The 17,092-nt window shown below is 49.6% G+C and overlaps 1 long non-coding RNA gene across 1 annotated transcript in view; it reads left to right on the plus strand.

The window, feature by feature from the left end:
- Nucleotides 1-3,405, plus strand: part of LOC121657516 — a 16,257-nt gene extending 12,852 nt beyond the window's left edge. Inside the window, exon 4 of the long non-coding RNA XR_006013661.1 lies at nucleotides 2,812-3,405. This is a non-coding gene — a long non-coding RNA (uncharacterized LOC121657516). The remainder of the gene's footprint in view (nucleotides 1-2,811) is intronic.
- The last annotated feature ends 13,687 nt before the right edge of the window (nucleotides 3,406-17,092 follow it).

Here is a 17,092-nt window from a genome sequence, read left to right on the forward strand (position 1 = left end):
GGAAGGAAGGAAGGAAGGAAGGAAGGAAGGAAGGAAGGAAGGAAGGACAGAAGGAAGGAAGGATGGACAGGACGGATGGAAGGACAGAAGGAAGAAAGCACACATGGAAGGAAGGACAGAAGGATGGATGGAAGGAAGGAAGGAAGGGAGGATGGATGGAAGGATGGATGGACGGAGGGAAGGAAGGAAGGAAGGACGGAGGGACGGAAGGAAGGATAGAAGGAAGAAAGCACACATGGAAGGAAGGACGGAAGGACAGAAGGATGGAAGGAAGGATGGAGGGACGGAAGGATGGATGGACAGAAGAAAGGAAGGACGGACAGACAGAAGGACGGACAGCCTCCCTATGGAATAGCAGGTGGGAAGTTCACCGCAGGCACTGCGCGGTCCCAGAGCCGTGCACCGTCCTGGGCCGGGTTCCCTCCTCGCCCCGCTCCCGCTTGGTTGCAGGGCCGCGCGCTGGGGCTGCCGGAGATCGGGAACAGCACCTGCCTTTGGAGAAGGGATCGTTCGGGCAAGGCGTGAAGGGAATTTACTCCGTCCCCAGGAATCCGGTTATTGCTGCCCGTGAAGGACTTGCTGCAGTCGGGAGAACGGGAGGAGGGGGTAGGCGAAGCCACTGTGAAATTGTTCTGTTTTCTGGCTGGAAGGGAGGCTTGGAGTGTCTGAAGGGAAGGCATGGGTATGGAGAGAAAGGTTGAATGTTTGGGGTGCATTTTGGACTAAAGGTTTGGGGTGTGTTAGCCCAGAGGGAGTCCAGGGAATCTTGGAGGTGCTGTTGCCCAGGACTGAAGGGGAAATGGGACAATTTCTAGGATTAATAGGGTATTACAAGAAAATTAAAAGAAAGGTTGACTAATGCCCCAGCTTTATCTCTCCCAGGCCCGGAAAAGGAATTGGAATTGTATGTGGACTGGTTGCAAGGACTGATTTCTCCTGTGTGAATCATTCATGAATGTGGAAATACTCTTTGGAAATACTGCTTTTCTGGTGATCCCATGCCCAAACTCAGGAAGGATGCAGGAATTTGCTGAGCAGAGGAAATGCACAGGCTATTTCTGCTAACTGTGGGTTGTGCCGAAGGTAGCCAGAATTGTAATAAGCAGTGTGGTCCTCTGGTGCAGGGCTGTGCCGAAGGAACTCTGGTGCTAAAAGAGCCACAAAGCGAGGGGGTGGCCCCACTGTTTGTCTAACGCTACCTGAGGCTCTGTTGTTGGCAGAGGTGTGCAGCCACGGCTTTGGTGGTAACTGATGGCAGGATTGTTCAGGTCTGGCACCAAGTTCTAGCTGGGTGGCCAGCACTAGGCTGTTGGAGTGTGAAATGGAACAGGAGCATTCGGAATTGAGAACCCAGCCGCCTGTTTAACTGGCCCCAAGGAAGGAGCCTTAAAGGAGGCTCGTGGCTGTATCCAGGTAACAGATCTCCAGACTGGAGCTAGGGAAGATTTACAGGACCCCTCTGCCAAATGGGGAAAAGGTGTTTATTGATGGATCTTCAAGGATAGTAGGAGGAAAACAAGTTACCAGTTATACTGTAGTAGAGGGAAGGGAATACTGTAGTAGAGGGAAGGGAATTGCAACAAGGGGAGAAGCTACTGTCATTTGGTCAGCACAAACCACAGAACTGTGTGCCTTCAAAAAAGCCTGCCAAGTGTATCAAGGAAAGGTGGTGAATATTTACAGGTGCAGAGTATGTGTGGGGGGTGGTTCATGAGTTTGGAAAGCTGGGAGAAGTTTGTTAACCTGCAGGGAAAACGTTCGCTCACGAGAGCTCAGTTACTCACCTGTTGGAGGTGGTGAATTTACCAAAAGAGGCAGAAATAATCCATGTGAGGGGACATCAGGCAGGGTACTCAGAAGAGACCATAGGCGATCAACTGGCCAGTGGAGAGGGTCAGAAAGCACCACTTCTGCCAGAGGCCTCAGGGATCCTCCCTTTGCTCAGCCATTGCCGGGGGAGGGCTGCTGTCTTTCCCACCAGAGGAGCTGGAGATGATTAAAGGCGGTGGGGCAGAAGAACGAGGGGAGAATTGATTTACAGAGGGCAGTAAACAGTGGATGCCAGGAGCTTTGCCCCTGCAAATGTTAACTCCATGAGGGGAGTCACTGGGGCTCTCAGGGATTGGCAGAGACCTTCCTCAAGATGTGCTGCCTCGGGTCTTTTTGTTTTAGCAGAATGAGCTACTGAGGGGTGCCTGGCTAAAGTCAATAGCCAGACTGCAGAGGAGCCTGCAAGGCAGGGGAGTGACCTTGGGCTATACATCCTTCCCGAGGATGTCGGGTGTATTTTGCTGAGATGCCCCGGGTGAGAGGGCTTAGATATCCTCTGGTAGTGGTGTGCTGGCTGGCAGGGTGGCCAGAGGCGTTTCTAGTCACTTCAGCAGCTGTTTGATCAGTTAACAAATGATTCCTGAATATGGGATTGTGGAGGCAGTGGACTTGGACAGGGGAACTCATTTTACAGGGGGATCCTTCAAGGGATTGTGGCTGCTTTGAGAATTCAGTGGGACCTCCACACCCCCAGCACCCTGGGAATTCAGGTCAAGTAGAAAGGATGAATGGAGGAATAAAGAAACACCCTTTGAAGCTGGTGACAGAAACTAAGATGCCATGGGTACGGCTTTTGCCATTAGCTCTGGCAAGAGTAAGAGCTAGATTCAGAGAGGATATCCAATTATCTCCCTTTGAACAAGTGTTTGGGATTCCTTACCCTGTTAACATTCTCAGCCTGGTGGGGGGTTAGAGATAAGTGATGTATATTTAAACCAGTCTGTGGCCAGGATACTGTGTCTTGTGAAATCTCTTTGACAGGGAGCCCAGTGAGCACAGACACTGCCTTTGGACTCTGCTGTCCAGAACATCCAACCAGGACTGCAGGAACAGCAGCCAGGACAGCTGGACACGGATGGACCCACCACACTTGGGTCAAGGCCTCTAAAACCCTGGAGCTCTGGACTTTTCAGCTGGAAGGAAACATGGGAGCCCTCAGCTCTCAGTAGCCACAGATGATCTACAAGGAGCTCCAGTGATTGATGGGCTAGCATGAACTGGCATTGTCTACCTTGTTCTCTGTATTTCCTGTATTCTCTGCTTCTCTGTGTTTCCTTGGCACCCCCGGGGCAGGGACCAGCTGTGGAACAGTGGGGAGGGGCTGCTTCAGGTGTTGCAGGTTGTTAAAAAGGGTGAAGTTAATAATAACTTGGGTTTGTAAAGACAGCTTGAGAACTGAGAAGAGGAGGGATTGAGTGGAAAGATGTGTGCTGATGCCTTTACAAACAATTCCGTGGATGAAAGTGTGGGTGTGAACATCTTTGGAATGGTCTGACTGTCTCTACTGCCCCATGGCCTCTCTCCCTTTATTGGAATAAAGTTGCAGGACTGCTCTGTCTCCTTTTTGGACATAAACCTCTGGCATTTGTGGATCTTCCTGACAAAGGGGAGGAAGGAAGTGGTTACTTGGGGTCATTCGGGGTTACTCGAGGTCATTTGAGTCCCTGATTGGGGTTACTTGAGGTCATTTGAGTCTCCGTTAATTGATCTGGGGTCAAATGAGGACACTGGGGTTACTTGAGGTCATTTGGGTCTCTGATCTAGGCTACTTGGGGTTACTTTAGGTCATTTGAGGCTGTGTTCAGGGTTACTTTAGGTCATTTGTGTCCCTGATCAGGGTTACTTGAGGTCCTGGGGTCATTTGAGGTCATTTTTGTCCCTGGTTGGGGTTACTTGAGGTCACAGGGGTTACTTGAGGTCATTTGAGTCTCTGTTAATTGATCTGAGGTCAAATGAGGACACTGGGGTTACTTGAGGTCATTTGAGTCACTGATTGGAGTTACTTGGGGTTACTTTAGGTCATTTGAGTCCCTGATCAGGGTTACTTGAGGTCATAGGAGTTATTTGAGGTCATTTCAGTCCCTGATTGGGGTTACTTGAGGTCATTTGAGTATTTTTTAATTGATCCAGGGGTTACTTGAGGTCATTTGGGGTTACATGACCAGGAAGCCCCGTTAGCCCGGATGCTGCCTTTGGACTCTGCTGTCCAGAACATCCAACCAGGGCTGCAGGAACAGCAGCCAGGACAGCTGGACACGGATGGACCCACCACACTTGGGTCAAGGCCTCTAAAACGCTGGAGCTCTGGACTTTTCAGCTGGAAGGAAACATGGGAGCCCTCAGCTCTCAGTAGCCACAGATGATCTACAAGGAGCTCCAGTGATTGATGGGCTAGCATGAACTGGCATTGTCTACCTTGTTCTCTGTATTTCCTGTATTCTCTGCTTCTCTGTATTTCCTTGGCACCCCCGGGGCAGGGACCAGCTGTGGAACAGTGGGGAGGGGCTGCTTCAGGTGTTGCAGGTTGTTAAAAAGGGTGAAGTTAATAATAACTTGGGTTTGTAAAGACAGCTTGAGAACTGAGAAGAGGAGGGATTGAGAGGAAAGATGTGTGCTGATGCCTTTACAAACAATTCCGTGGATGTTAAGGTCTTTGGAATGGTCTGTCTGTCCCCAGTGCCTTTGGGGAGCAGGTTGGTTGCAGAGCCCAGACAAGGGTCTGCACAAGCCTGAACTTCTGAACTTTGGGGGAAAATGCCAGTTTCAAGGGGGGATATGGGGTGGGTGGGTCGGGAAGACTGCACCTTCCCAGCACCTCAGCAGTGGGGAAGGAGGAGTGCAAGAGGAGTTTGGGATAAAAGGGAGGCTGTGCCCTCGGAAACCTCAGAGAGAAAAGCCCATGGGCTGTGCCCCTGTGGCCTCTCCCTTTATTGGAATAAAGCTGAAGGACTCCTCTGTCTCCTTTTTGGACATAAACCTCTGGCGCTGGTGGATTTTCCTGACAGATGGGGCACTGTTTAAATGTGCCCCAGAGCATTTTAGGAAGAGGATGGAGATTACTTGGAATGGAAATTACCTGGACTTCTCCTATATTTGCTACCCTCTGGAAGGTGCCATGGCCCTTCATTCCCACCAGGAACTGAGACCCATGAGGAACAGGCAGAAACTCAGCAGCACATTCATTTGTGGGAGCCAGGAGACCACCCCAAAATGCCCCAAAACCTCTGGAATTATGGCAGGAAGGCAGAACTTCATCCATCACAAAGCTGGGTCTGAGCTCTCCTCCTGCCCTGCTCTGCCAAGCCCTGGGACAGCCGCTGCCAGCAGAGCAAGGAAAGCAGATGGAGTGAAAAAAGCCCTCCCTGAGGTGCTGTTTCCCAGCCCAGTTCCTCAGGTCTGGTGTCCAGGATTTGCACCAGAACGCTGAACTTCCCATTTTCCCTGCAGAGCCCAGCCAGGAACCCTGGCTCACAGATCACCAGGCAGCAGCCAGAGAGGCTCTAATTACTGGCAGCATCCTCCCTCCATCAGCTCTGTGGGACAGAGGCATCTCATATTTGTCACCCACTGCTGCTCTCATTTTCCTGTGGCATTTTGGTGCAGGGCTGTGGCTCTAAACAATTCCAGAGGGTTTATGGCGAAATGTCAGAGCTCTCTCTCCTTCTTACTGCCAACATTCCTGTTTTTCCACTGGAAGGGGACAGGAAGGGAGGGAGCAATATTTCCAGCACAAACAGAGCACCAAATTCACCTGAGGATCACCAGGCTGGAGTCAGGAGTGGTTTGAAGTGAGGATGAGGCAACAAGTCTGCTAAAAAAGCAGCAAAATAAAATTAATTTTGTTCAAAAGGAGGGACAGAAGTTCTGTGGAAGCTAAACAGATGCAAAACAAACCCCACCTTTAACAGGGTGATTTGCTGTATGAGCCTAAAATATATCTAAATTATTTTAAATTATAAATACATTTTTCTGCATTAACATAAATGACACCTTACCCTAGAGGGCCCCTTGGAGGTCTGAGCAAGCCCACTTTTCTTACCCTATTGAGAACAGTAACAAATTTGTGCTGTCTGATTTCCAGAGCAGAAATGTGACCAAGGCCAAGGAATTCAGAGCCACAGTCCCAGAGCTGGAAACCAGGAGCCTCCTGGAGCTGACCCCCTTCCAGTACAAGACCCTTGCTCCCACAGGGCTGGGGTACCCCGCAGGGCAGACCCTTCTCCCTAATTTCAAAGCAATCCAGGCTTTGGCTGGTGGCTGCACCCCCACGGGAATGGCCCCCTGGAATGCCCAGTTCCTGCTCCGTTCCCCAGCAGGAGGGAAGGACCCGCCTGCCTTTTGCCCTGGAAACCACAAGGAGAACACTGCAGGCTTTGCCTACTCTGTTCAGTGTTTCTGTTCTATCAAACCCCTCGTTCGTGCCAGCTTCTCCCACCCTGGAGTTCCCAGGAATGGGCTCTGGGCACCGAGGGGCTCAGCGGCTGCACCAGGAGGATGCTCGGCCGCATCCCTCGGTGTTGGATGATCCCACATCCAGCTCCACCGCCTGGAACCAGAACATTCCCCTCTGGAGCACCCAGCAAACTCCTCACTTGGCTGCCTTTCATCACAGCAAACATCCAGCGACAGCCCGGCCCCCAGAGCGGCTCAGCTCGGGAGCAGCCCGGGGCTGCGGGTAAAGCACAGCCGCTGTCAGAGCAGCTCGGAGCAGCCTGGCGTGGTCATGGAGCCAAACGCCCGCCAAGAGCCCCCTGAGCCCTCTGCAGCAGCAAGAGGTGCTCCAGCCCCCACAGGCACAGCCAATAAATATGTTTATCAGCAGAAAATGCTAACTGAGTCCATGAGCGTGTTCCGGTTCATTTCTCTCACGGAGCATTTCTCCAGATAAATATATGGGGGTTGAAAGCTTTTCATCTTTGCAGCTTGTTAGGAATTTAGATTTTTTTTTTTTAGAAAAGAGAAAAACTACTGAAAAATAAAAATCACAGGGTCTCTGCAGGGTTTAAGGCTGGCTCACTGTAGGAACACATCTCTGCTTTCCCTTGCTTTCAGCTTGGTGAAACATCTCCTGAATAAGTTTGTTCATTATTATTAGGTTTCAAAAGAATTTATGGAAAGGGGGTTGTGGAGCTGGCACAGAGCAGATCCCTCTGGCTGTGGCCCAACCTCCTTCCACCCCTGAAGGACAGTGGTGGCTCAACCCCATCTTTGGGGAAATGCATCAAGGTTTTATGTAAAAGGTGGCTAAAAGTGAACCTTTTAAAAATGCTGTGGTTTAATTTTTAACTCCCTTAAAGCAGTTTGTCCCCAGAGAGAATTGTCTAAACACCTTTGGCACCATCAATACTGTGCTCAGCCACGGAGAGCCAGCATCAGCCAGGCCTGGGAAGGGATGGATGCTCCCAGCTCCTCACACCCACCAGATTTTGTGTGCTCTGTGCTTTTTAAAACATGCACCCAAACAATCCATTTCTGCAGAAAAGCAGGCCTCCGTAATTATCTGTCCTCTGCAGTGCCAGGCAATGTATATTAAAATGTTTGAATAGAGAATTCTGCAGTAAGTCCAGTTTTGAATTATTTTTTACCTCCTGGAAAGCATAAAGAACTAGAAGTGAATAGAATAACCAGTAAAAGATAAAAATTCTCATCTTCTTTCTTTCAAATTGAAGTTCACCTCAGTTACACAAATGCAGCATTTTAGCAGCACCTTTTACACTTCAAAGGGGTTTTATGCTCACACTAAAACCTTGATCAGTGGGATTTATTATTTAACTAATTCCATTTGCAGGAATAAACCAGAGAATCTTTCTTGGTGTGGTTTTCTTTATAATGTGTTTTCTGCTTGGGAGCCAGAGCAAGGGAGACCAGCAGCCACCAAGCCCTACAGATGATTTTAACAACCTCAGCTTTGACCAGACCATTTTCTTCCCTGCATCCCATCCTGAGAAACACAATTGATGAAATGATTAAACGTTCTACCAATTGTAGAATCATTTGGGTTGGAAGGGACCTGAAAGCCCATCCAGTGCCACCCCTGCCATGGGCAGGGACACCTCCCACTGTCCCAGGCTGCTCCAAGCTCCAATGTCCAGCCTGGCTTTGGACACTGCCAGGGATCCAGGGGCAGCCACAGTCTGTGCTCTGCATCCCTCAGGTGGAGAATCAAATCTGTCTCACCTGCTTTACTCACAGAGATGCCACTGCCAGGTGGGGATGCCATGGGTGCTGCCACAGCCCTCCCATTCCTGCCCAGCACTGCAGCTCTGCTGTAATTACACATCTGAGAGAGGAAACCAGAGTTACACAGTTGTTTATAGCTTATACGGGGCTTTCTTTGAGTGGATGCTTTGATTTTGACATAATGGTATAAATACGTGAAAAAACCCCAAACAAAACCTGCATGAATCAGAATTCAACACGGGTAAGTCAGCGTAGCTCAGATGGGTGCAGTGGAATCTCCTGCACCTGCCAAGGCTGTTGGGAACCTTAAAATGACCATTAAATGAGCTGTTACCCACCTGTTCACCCACTTTCCCCAGCAGGCTGCCAAAAATCTCTGAGGGAATGAAGTGCTGAGGTTCTTCAGTCCCAAGTCCCTGTTTTGGACCCAATCAGGCTGCCCCAATACTGGATCACCAAAGAGGAACTTCTGATGAAGCACAAACCTTTAGATGCCACCTGGGGCAGGTTTTACCTCCTGGGAATGTCTTGAGGCAGGATTTGCCCATGGAAAGGTTGAGCACCTGCAGAAGTCCTGCACAACACTCCTGGGGGGGGGGGGGGGCCGAGGGGCTGGTGCTCATTCCCTCAGTCCTGAACAAATGTTTCCCTTGTCCTTGAGATCTTCCCATTAAATCCACCCCTGTCTCCTGTAGAAAGCAAGCCTGACCTTTCCCTCAGAATTAAGAGCCAATTTATTACATATTTTAAATTCATAATGAGATCAAAAGGGATAATGCTAGGATGACCCGGAGATCAGCCCAAGACACAAGAGATAATTGTTTCCTTAATTGCCACGCCTGAATTAAATTACTTTTGCAGTGTGTGTGCTCAGCTGAGAAGAACAATGGAGGTGTTGGAGGCCCTGGCCCTGAGTGCTGCCCTGGCAGCTCCTGCAGGGGCAGGGGGGCTCAGCTGGGGCTGGGGCTCAGCTCCTGACCCCCCTGCTCATCTGCAGCTCCCAGCCAGCTCCACTTTCTGCTCCCAAGAGCTGCTCACCTGTGCCAGGGCCACCAAACCCAGCCAGGGACAGCTGCATTCCCTACTCCAGCCCTGGGAATTTTTATCCAGGCTTTGCTCAGGTGGGGAGAAACTCGGACACGCAGCCCATGAGAGGTGCTGAGAGAAGGGCCAGAGGCTGCCCCACCCCTGCCACGGACAGGGACCTTCCACCATCCCAGGCTGCTCCAAGCCCCAATGTCCAGCCTGGCCTTGGGCACTTCCAGGGATCCAGGGGCAGCCCCAGCTGCTCTGGGCACCCTGTGCCAGGGCCTGCCCACCCTCACTGTAAAAAGTTCACATCAAAGTTTAACACCCTTGCCCTTGTGAGCTGTGCCCGTGCTGAGGCTGCCAGGGAGGCTCTGCAGCCACTGCACCATCCCATGTGGGTGACAGGGACACCAACCAGCCCCTCCCTGGCACCGTGGGGCAGGAGAGCCTTTCTCCCACCAGCCCCACCTTTGCCACAGCCCCCAGCACAGGCTGCCATGAAGAGGTGCATAAAGACACCAATATGCTCCTTACACTGCTTTTTATGCATTATTTATCAGTGGTTAAGGACTTGAGGCTGGCACAAACAGCAGCAAATGAGGGTGGCATTAATTTTAAAGAGTCTGTTATAGCTATCAGGTGGTTACAGGGTTTATTATAAATAACTTATGGATTTGCTGAGTCCTCAAACCTTCACCAACAACTGATCACTGAATAAAAACATCCAAGTGAAGTGCAACTGCAGGTTATTAACCTGAATATGGAAACCTATTCAAACCTCCTAAGAAGGCCCAATTAGAGAAGTCATAAGAGCTTGTGCTGTAGTTCCGGGATAGGTGAGTCAAAGAATTAAATATAACATTAAAATTAATAACATATCAAGAACCTCTTGCACTTGCCAGGTTCCAGCCCACACTGGCTGGCAGCCAAACTAAATCTAAGGAATTGCATCCATTCACACCTTTGAGAGGGGGCTTGGCCCCAGAGAGACGCAGAGAACTTGAGGGAGTGCTGGGGGGATGGAGGAGCTGTGAGGGAGGGCTCAGGTCAGGCAGAGCCACAGGTGGGAGCTGAGCTGCAGCTTCCAGGTGGGAAAAGGGGCAGGGGGGACATCCAGGGGGTGACATCCAGGGGAACCTGTTGTGTCAGTGGCCGTGGAGAGGAACACAAGCACAGGAACAAGGGAAAAGGACCGGTTCGTTTCCTTATACAACAGCAGCTGGGAAAGGAATAATTAGGGAAAAGAATGGGTTTTTACAGGGAATTCGACTATAACGGCCTCACTGGAGTAGCACAGTGTCCCCCAGCCCCGTGGGCACACGGGCGGGTCCCTCTGCCCCTGCTGGGCTCACCCAGCACATCCTCCTTGGGCGGCAGCTGCAGCTCCCAGTGCCTTTGTGTCCTTGGCACTGCCACCCCAGAGGGACTCCAGGGACACAGAGCAGCCAGCTGGGAGCACGGGCTTAGGCGGAGGAGGAAGACCCGAGTCTGGCATCATTCAGCCACTTGTGGAACCCTAGCAGGATAATCCCTGTCCCCTGCAGGGAATGCAGGAGGTGCCCTGGCACCGCTCCATGTGCGCTCACAGCTGCCCCTCGCCCCTCACTTCCCAAACACACTGAGCACACCCCAAACTGCAGCCCCAAATCACCTCAGGCGTCCTTTCGCAACCCAGAATTGCATTTGTATCCATTCCCTCCAGCCAACAGGTTTCTTTTTACACCCACAGGGGTGGGAGCAGCCCCAGACCCGTTGTTACACCCACGGAAACCGCTCAGATGGGAAGGAGGAGATTGCATCTCACAGGCAGCTGGGTGAGTGTGCAGGAACAGGGAATAACAGACCTGGAAGCTGAGTACAAAGGGGGATTAATAGCAGGTAAATTAAAGGGTTTGTGGGAGGTTAATCGGGGGGAAAAAAGCACTCAGATAATTCCCATCAAAAAATCCTCAGAGCCTCTGGCTCGAAGTCCAGCTCCAGGAGAGGAAGGTGGAATCAGAGCAGAAAACAAGATTGGGGGTTGTAAAGAGAGCAGAAATCTCCTGTAAATCAGATAAAGATGCTGAGGTCCCCAGGAGATGCTCTGGTGGCATTCACTGAAATGATTGCTCTGGAAGAGGTCAGGGCAGAGCTCTCAAATAATCCACTAAACAACAAAAACCACTCAGGGTTCCCTCCCAGGGCAGAATTCCTTCCCAGTATCCCACCTAACCCTGCCCTCTGGCAGGGGGAAGCTGTTCCCCTGTCCTGTCCCTCCAGCCCTGGTACACATGTGAGACTCCAGGAGCAGCTTTAGGCACTCACATCTATGGTGACATCACCTCACTTTGGTCCATCAGCATCATCAAGAGGAAAAAAAATTATCTTTTTTCAACAGATTTGAGTATTTTTACCCCAGAAACTCCCTTGACCCCCTCCTGTCCCCAGGCATTCCCCTTGAACAAATCCTGTGACTCCACGGAGGAGCAGCTCCAGCCAAGCCCTGTGAGGCACAGGCTCCTTCATTGATCTCACTGCATTATAAATAATTTCCATAGAAACTGGAAATATTCCCTAAACCAACAGAGGCTGCCTTATTTCCAGCAATTATCTTAAGGTCTGATTTGCATTTTAAATGTCACCTGTATAAATTAAAACTGTTTACTGCTCCCACTGTCATTACCCTGAGTCATCTGGCAATAGCCAGCTACAGACTTCCTTTGTTTGCTCCAGAAAGCTCCACACAAGAACATCCCCTGGAACACTCACCAGGGCTGCCTCCTCCGACCCAGGTGCCTGGCTCTGTCTCCACCATTCCCTTTTTCCCTGAACTCACTCGCTGTGGCAATGAAACTCTTCCAGAGCATCACCTGGGGTCCATTTTGGCTACTGCTGCAGATTGCACAGCTGTTCTCTCCTGAAGGGATCCCGGCAAGCAACAGCATCCCTTATTTTCCAGCTCTGGTTTGCATTCTCCTGCATTCATTTTTTAAAACTTTGAGTCATTTTTAGGTTATAAATGACTTTTTTTTCCCTTATACTGAACAAGGAAAAACCGAACATCTCCACATTTGAGAAGTCTGAAAACCACTTCAGTAAGTCAGGTAACCAACAGGCTCTGCTCCTAATGGGCCACTGGCAGACTGGGTGGCTCCCAGTCGCCCTCTCCTGATCCACAGAGCACACAGGTGGGTCCAGCCCTGAATTCCAGTCCTTGTCCTTGCCAGTGAGGATCCGGACCCTGGATCACAAACACCAGGTCTGGCTGATGGACAGCACCACTTCTCATTTCACTGAGCTGGAAAACACTTCCAAGAGCATCGAGTCCAGCCTTTGTCTGACCACCACCTTTCCAAACCATTCTCACCACCTCCTCCCCACCATTTCAACCACTGAAGCCAGTAAAAGGCTCTGAAATCTGCCGTGCTCAGAGTAACATTCCCAAATTTTAGGTGGGGAAAACCAGAGTCCAGCCAAGTCTACCTGTATCAGATGGATGGCAACAAGCAGCAGTGGCGAGGGGCAGTTTTACAACATCTCACCCAAAAAGGCTTTATAAAAAGTCCCTCAAAGCCAAGAGAATCTGGAAGGGCAGGTCCTGACCACCTGCAAAGACCTTCTGATAATTACTTGTTAATCACAGTCTCCTGGTTCTCATTATTTCATTTTAAAAACTTCCAACAATTTTCTTCAATTATTATCCCGATTTTTTCCATCCTTCAGACAAATTCTGGCAGCTGAACCCGACTACACTTGGGATTAGAAGCTGAAGAGGAGCTGCTAAAATCACAATTCCTGCCTGGAAATTAAAAACTGAGAGATGAAAGACACTTCCCTTAAATATTCCCCAACCAAATCTTCAATTAAAAACAACAAAAAAAAAAGAGGCAGAAACATTGAAACTCCAGGAGAACTCCCCACGAGGTCTGAGCCTCAGCATGGGAGACAAAACATTCCCATTCTTTTCTCTCAAAACCAGCAGCTCCATTTTCCATCTCTCTTCCCAGGTGCAGCACACGTGGATACCAGAGCCCCTCAAGGTGATGTCCTTCAGCATAATTGTCCAGGAAAATTATTATTCTGAGGAAGTTTATGGAATTATTACTGTGTCCAACTTTCCAGCTCAGCTTAGAGATCAATTTGGGTGAACTAATTCCATCTCCCTAATGATTAAACGCTTCATATTAATATAACCCTGAGCAGGCAAGTTCAAGCAGCCTGGCTGGCTTTCATTCCCTGGAATAATTAGATCTTGAGAATCACTTTGTGCCTCCTTGGCTTTCTCTAAATTCGTTGTTTCTTAGAAAAAGCTTTCCTGCACCCCCTGTTGCCATCTGTCCTAATGGGCAAAGCATGGGGTTGACTCTGCCTTGGAAAACCATGGATTTACAGGCTAAATCAGCTGGAAAAGCTGGAGAAGCCAGGCAGGGGAACAGCTGGAGCGAATCACTGAGGATACAGCCAGAAATCATGGAATTCCAGCTCCTTCCACGCTACAACCAGAAATGTTTTGACACAGAGGGTGAAACACAAACAGAGAACCTCTGGGTTCTTCCAGCATTAAAAACCTCCAAGCTGCCCCTGCAGGAGAATTCCCTGAGCTTTCCTCACAGCGAATGCCAGTGGAATCCCTGGGCAGGAGGAAGGCAAGGCAATGGCAGGAAACAAAGCAGGAGCCTGGTTTATGGTTTTATCCCACCCCTCCTGGAACACAGGAGGCAGCACGGCTCCATCCACTGCTCACAACCTGTTGGGACCAAAATAATGGTGGAGCAGAGAATGCAGAGGAGGGAGGGGATGGATGCATCCAAACGGAGCAAACTCCCCAGAAGGGTGTTCTCCTCCAGCACTTTGGGATCGAGGCAGGCTGTGTCCCACCGGGGCCTGCAGCTGCCCCAGGCTTCCCAGCCCGGGGGTGCAACCAGTTCTTCATCTGCAGAGAAGATTTTTTAATGTGGAAACGGGTGTGGGGTGTACGAGACCGGAGCTTTTTAATAACAATAACAACACAAAATGCCTGGAACAAATGGCTTTTGCTGCTGCTGCATTTATTGAGCAGGCAGAGCTGTCCCCAATTAGATAATAGGGGATTTCTTGGCTCGCACCAAGCAATTCAGAAGAAAGAGCCTCGTTATTGATGGGACAAACCACGCAAAGCAGAGTTTAATAAAGCAGAGAAGTATCAAAGAGAGAAAGGTTTTAATTCTTAATAAGTAGATCCATGGGTTTCATTAACCAGCGTTCAAAGGGGCTTTTTAAGGGTTGCTTTTATTACCTAATTAATTAAAGCCTGACCAATAAGATAGATTAATCCAATGCAATTGCATCTTGTATTAATAGCAATACTAATTAATCACCGAGCTGAAGCATTCCTCTGCACTGAGGAGAAATCATTCCAGGGTAAAGCTGAAGAGAAAGCTGGAATAGAAAGGGGAAGGATGGGCTGAGCGTGGTTTTGTCCCCCAAAATGTGATTTTTGATGATCATGGCCCGTCCAGCTGACAGAGTGCAGGAATAAATGAAAATAATGAGTTAAAAATTTTTAATGGCATTTCTGATGTTTTCAATGTACCTTCTAGACCCCCTTGATGGACCCATCCTTGCTCTGCCCCTGTGTTCCATCTGCACTTTCCCAGGATGAGGAGGCCGTGGATAAAACAGGACTGGGACACAGGGGATTATCCCCAAATCTCTGTGACCTCCATTCACACCCCAACGGCCTGAATTCCAGGGAATCTCAGATCTGACATCAGACCTCCTTTCCTTCTCCTTATCACACATTCCCAGCCAGGAAAAAAAAGAAAGGGAAAAAAAGAAGGAAAAAGGGAAAGGAAATGAGGAAAGAAGGGAAGAAAAGAAGAGAGAGAAGAAGGGAGGAAAAAGCAGGAAAATAATGCAAAGGGAAAAAGAAGGAAAATAAAGCAAAGGAAAAAAGAAAAAAAAAAGGAAAAAAAAAAAAACCAAACAGCTCCAACTCTGTTGAATCTGATTTTTCTGCCACCAAATTATGGATCATTATCCTTCCTACCCTCCACCAGCTCCCCCAGGTCCTGGCTCTGCCGTGGTGTATCCGTGCACTCAGCTGCAGGGAGGGAAGCAAAAGGAAAGGAGAGGGAATCATTTGCACATAAATATTAAAAAAAGAGAATCTGTAGCTCCCACACAATTTGTTTTCTCATTAAGCAGCGTCTGCGAGCACGGGGATATTTGATCTATTAAAAACGCTTATTTAAATACTCCTTCTAGAGTTAATTTTTCCTCCTGAAGGCTACTGTAAAAAATCCCTCTCCTCTGAAACAGAGGAGGGGGAAAAGCAGTGTTTTTTCATGAGTTTTGTATTCCATGTGAAGTTAACAAAACACAGCTCTGTGACAGAACCACACTGCTGTCACACCACGAGGATGATGATTCATGGAGCTCTCCAAGAGCTATTCATGTTAGCAATGACTTAGCCCAAATGAACATTATAAATAATTAACAGTATGCAGATTGCCATTATTGGAAAGCCTCTGGGCCTTACCCAGCGAGTAATTTCAATTATTCAAAAGTATTAATAAACTGAAATTTTTTTTTCCATTTAATTTGTCTGGGGTTTTTTTTTGTGTTTTTAGAGCACCTGCCTCCAGTGTGGAAAAGCCAAGGGAGCTCTCCCTATGATGTCCAAAAGCCAAGGGAATTCTCCCCACAACCTCCCAATTCCAGGGAGTGCTCCCCACAATCTCTGCTCTCCCCAGGGCAGGGGGGCACTGGGGCACTCCCAGTCCCACCAGTTGCTCCCCATGGAGACGGGTGCTCCTTCCTGGACCCACTAAATCCACCCCTGATCACCAAGGCTGGACTGGGGCTGCTCCCAGCTCTCCCAGTTCTCCCAGTCCCCAGGGCAGTTCCCACCTGTGGCTTGTGCAGGAGGTCAGAGCATCCTCACCAGCTGAGGACTGCGCCATACTGGTGCCTTTCCCCCCTTATCAGCATCACCTAAACGGAAAATAACTTCCCTGGGTTGCTGTTTGAAGAACCAGTCCTGCTGCTTCCCCCTGGAAACTGGGAGTGACCAGCTCTGGCCACTGGAATGCTCCGCCGGGGCTGGAGCAGCTCCCCGGAGCTGTTCTTGCACAGCCGAGCAGAACGTAAGGCAACAGAAATCCCAGATCTTTGGGGGGGGGAAAGGTGCTTTTCAGTAAAATGGTTCCAAACCAATGGCCTCTCATCAGCGTGGGGACAAACGAGGCTGAAGGGGCACAAAGCAGCTCCCAGGGAACGTTTGCTGAGGTCTTTTAGGCGAATGAACCCCTCAAGAGGTGATCAGTGGCACAAAATCCCTCCCTGAAAGCAGTTCCACGGCCGGATAAAGGTAAACATCGCTAGGAGTGAGAAGTGCCATTCCCCCTTTCCCACTCGGTGACCCTTGGCAGCTCCCCGGGCAGGGATAATCCCGCATTTTCCCCAGGAAGCTCGAAAGCTGCTTTTGCCAGCGCTCCGCCCTGGGGACACCGAGGTTTCTGCGCTGCTGTGGCACAGCCAAACCTCAACCGCGGCGCAAGGGAGGGCTCTGCTGGAAGCAAACCGGAGCTACAGCAGCACAGACCTCTGCTCTGCTCCAAAACCCAGTCAGTCCGATGCATTTTACCCCCAAACAGCGAGGTTTTATGCGCATTTTTGGATTTTAAATCTTGTATCACAGACGATCTTACTACACTCCGATCTCTCAGGACAGCAACAATGGCAGAGTGGCTTTTTTGAGGTAATTTGTTAAATGTGGGCTGGAAAAGCTGCAGTCAAAGCACTCAGTCCCACTTCAGACCGACCCTCTGGAAGCAGATAAGGCAGCAAGACAAGATAAGGAATGACAGTAAACAGCAGCTCAGGGCAGTGACTCCACTGGTAAATGTGCAACCACTGTGAAAACATCAGAGCTGGGGTACTTGCCCCAAAATCAGGATTTCAGCCCCTTTACACTCACTTTGGAACTGACACTTGGAAGTCTGAATGCAACAAAAGTAACAAAAGGCAAAGATCTCATTATCCAAAAACCCAGAGGAACTTTAAAACCACTGCAAAATTGCCATCACTGATG

The sequence above is a fragment of the Corvus kubaryi genome, unplaced genomic scaffold (assembly GCF_017639235.1).
Source record: "Corvus kubaryi isolate FWS band 111438036 unplaced genomic scaffold, C.kubaryi_AGA036_p1.0 136, whole genome shotgun sequence".
Taxonomy (NCBI): Eukaryota; Metazoa; Chordata; class Aves; order Passeriformes; family Corvidae; genus Corvus; species Corvus kubaryi.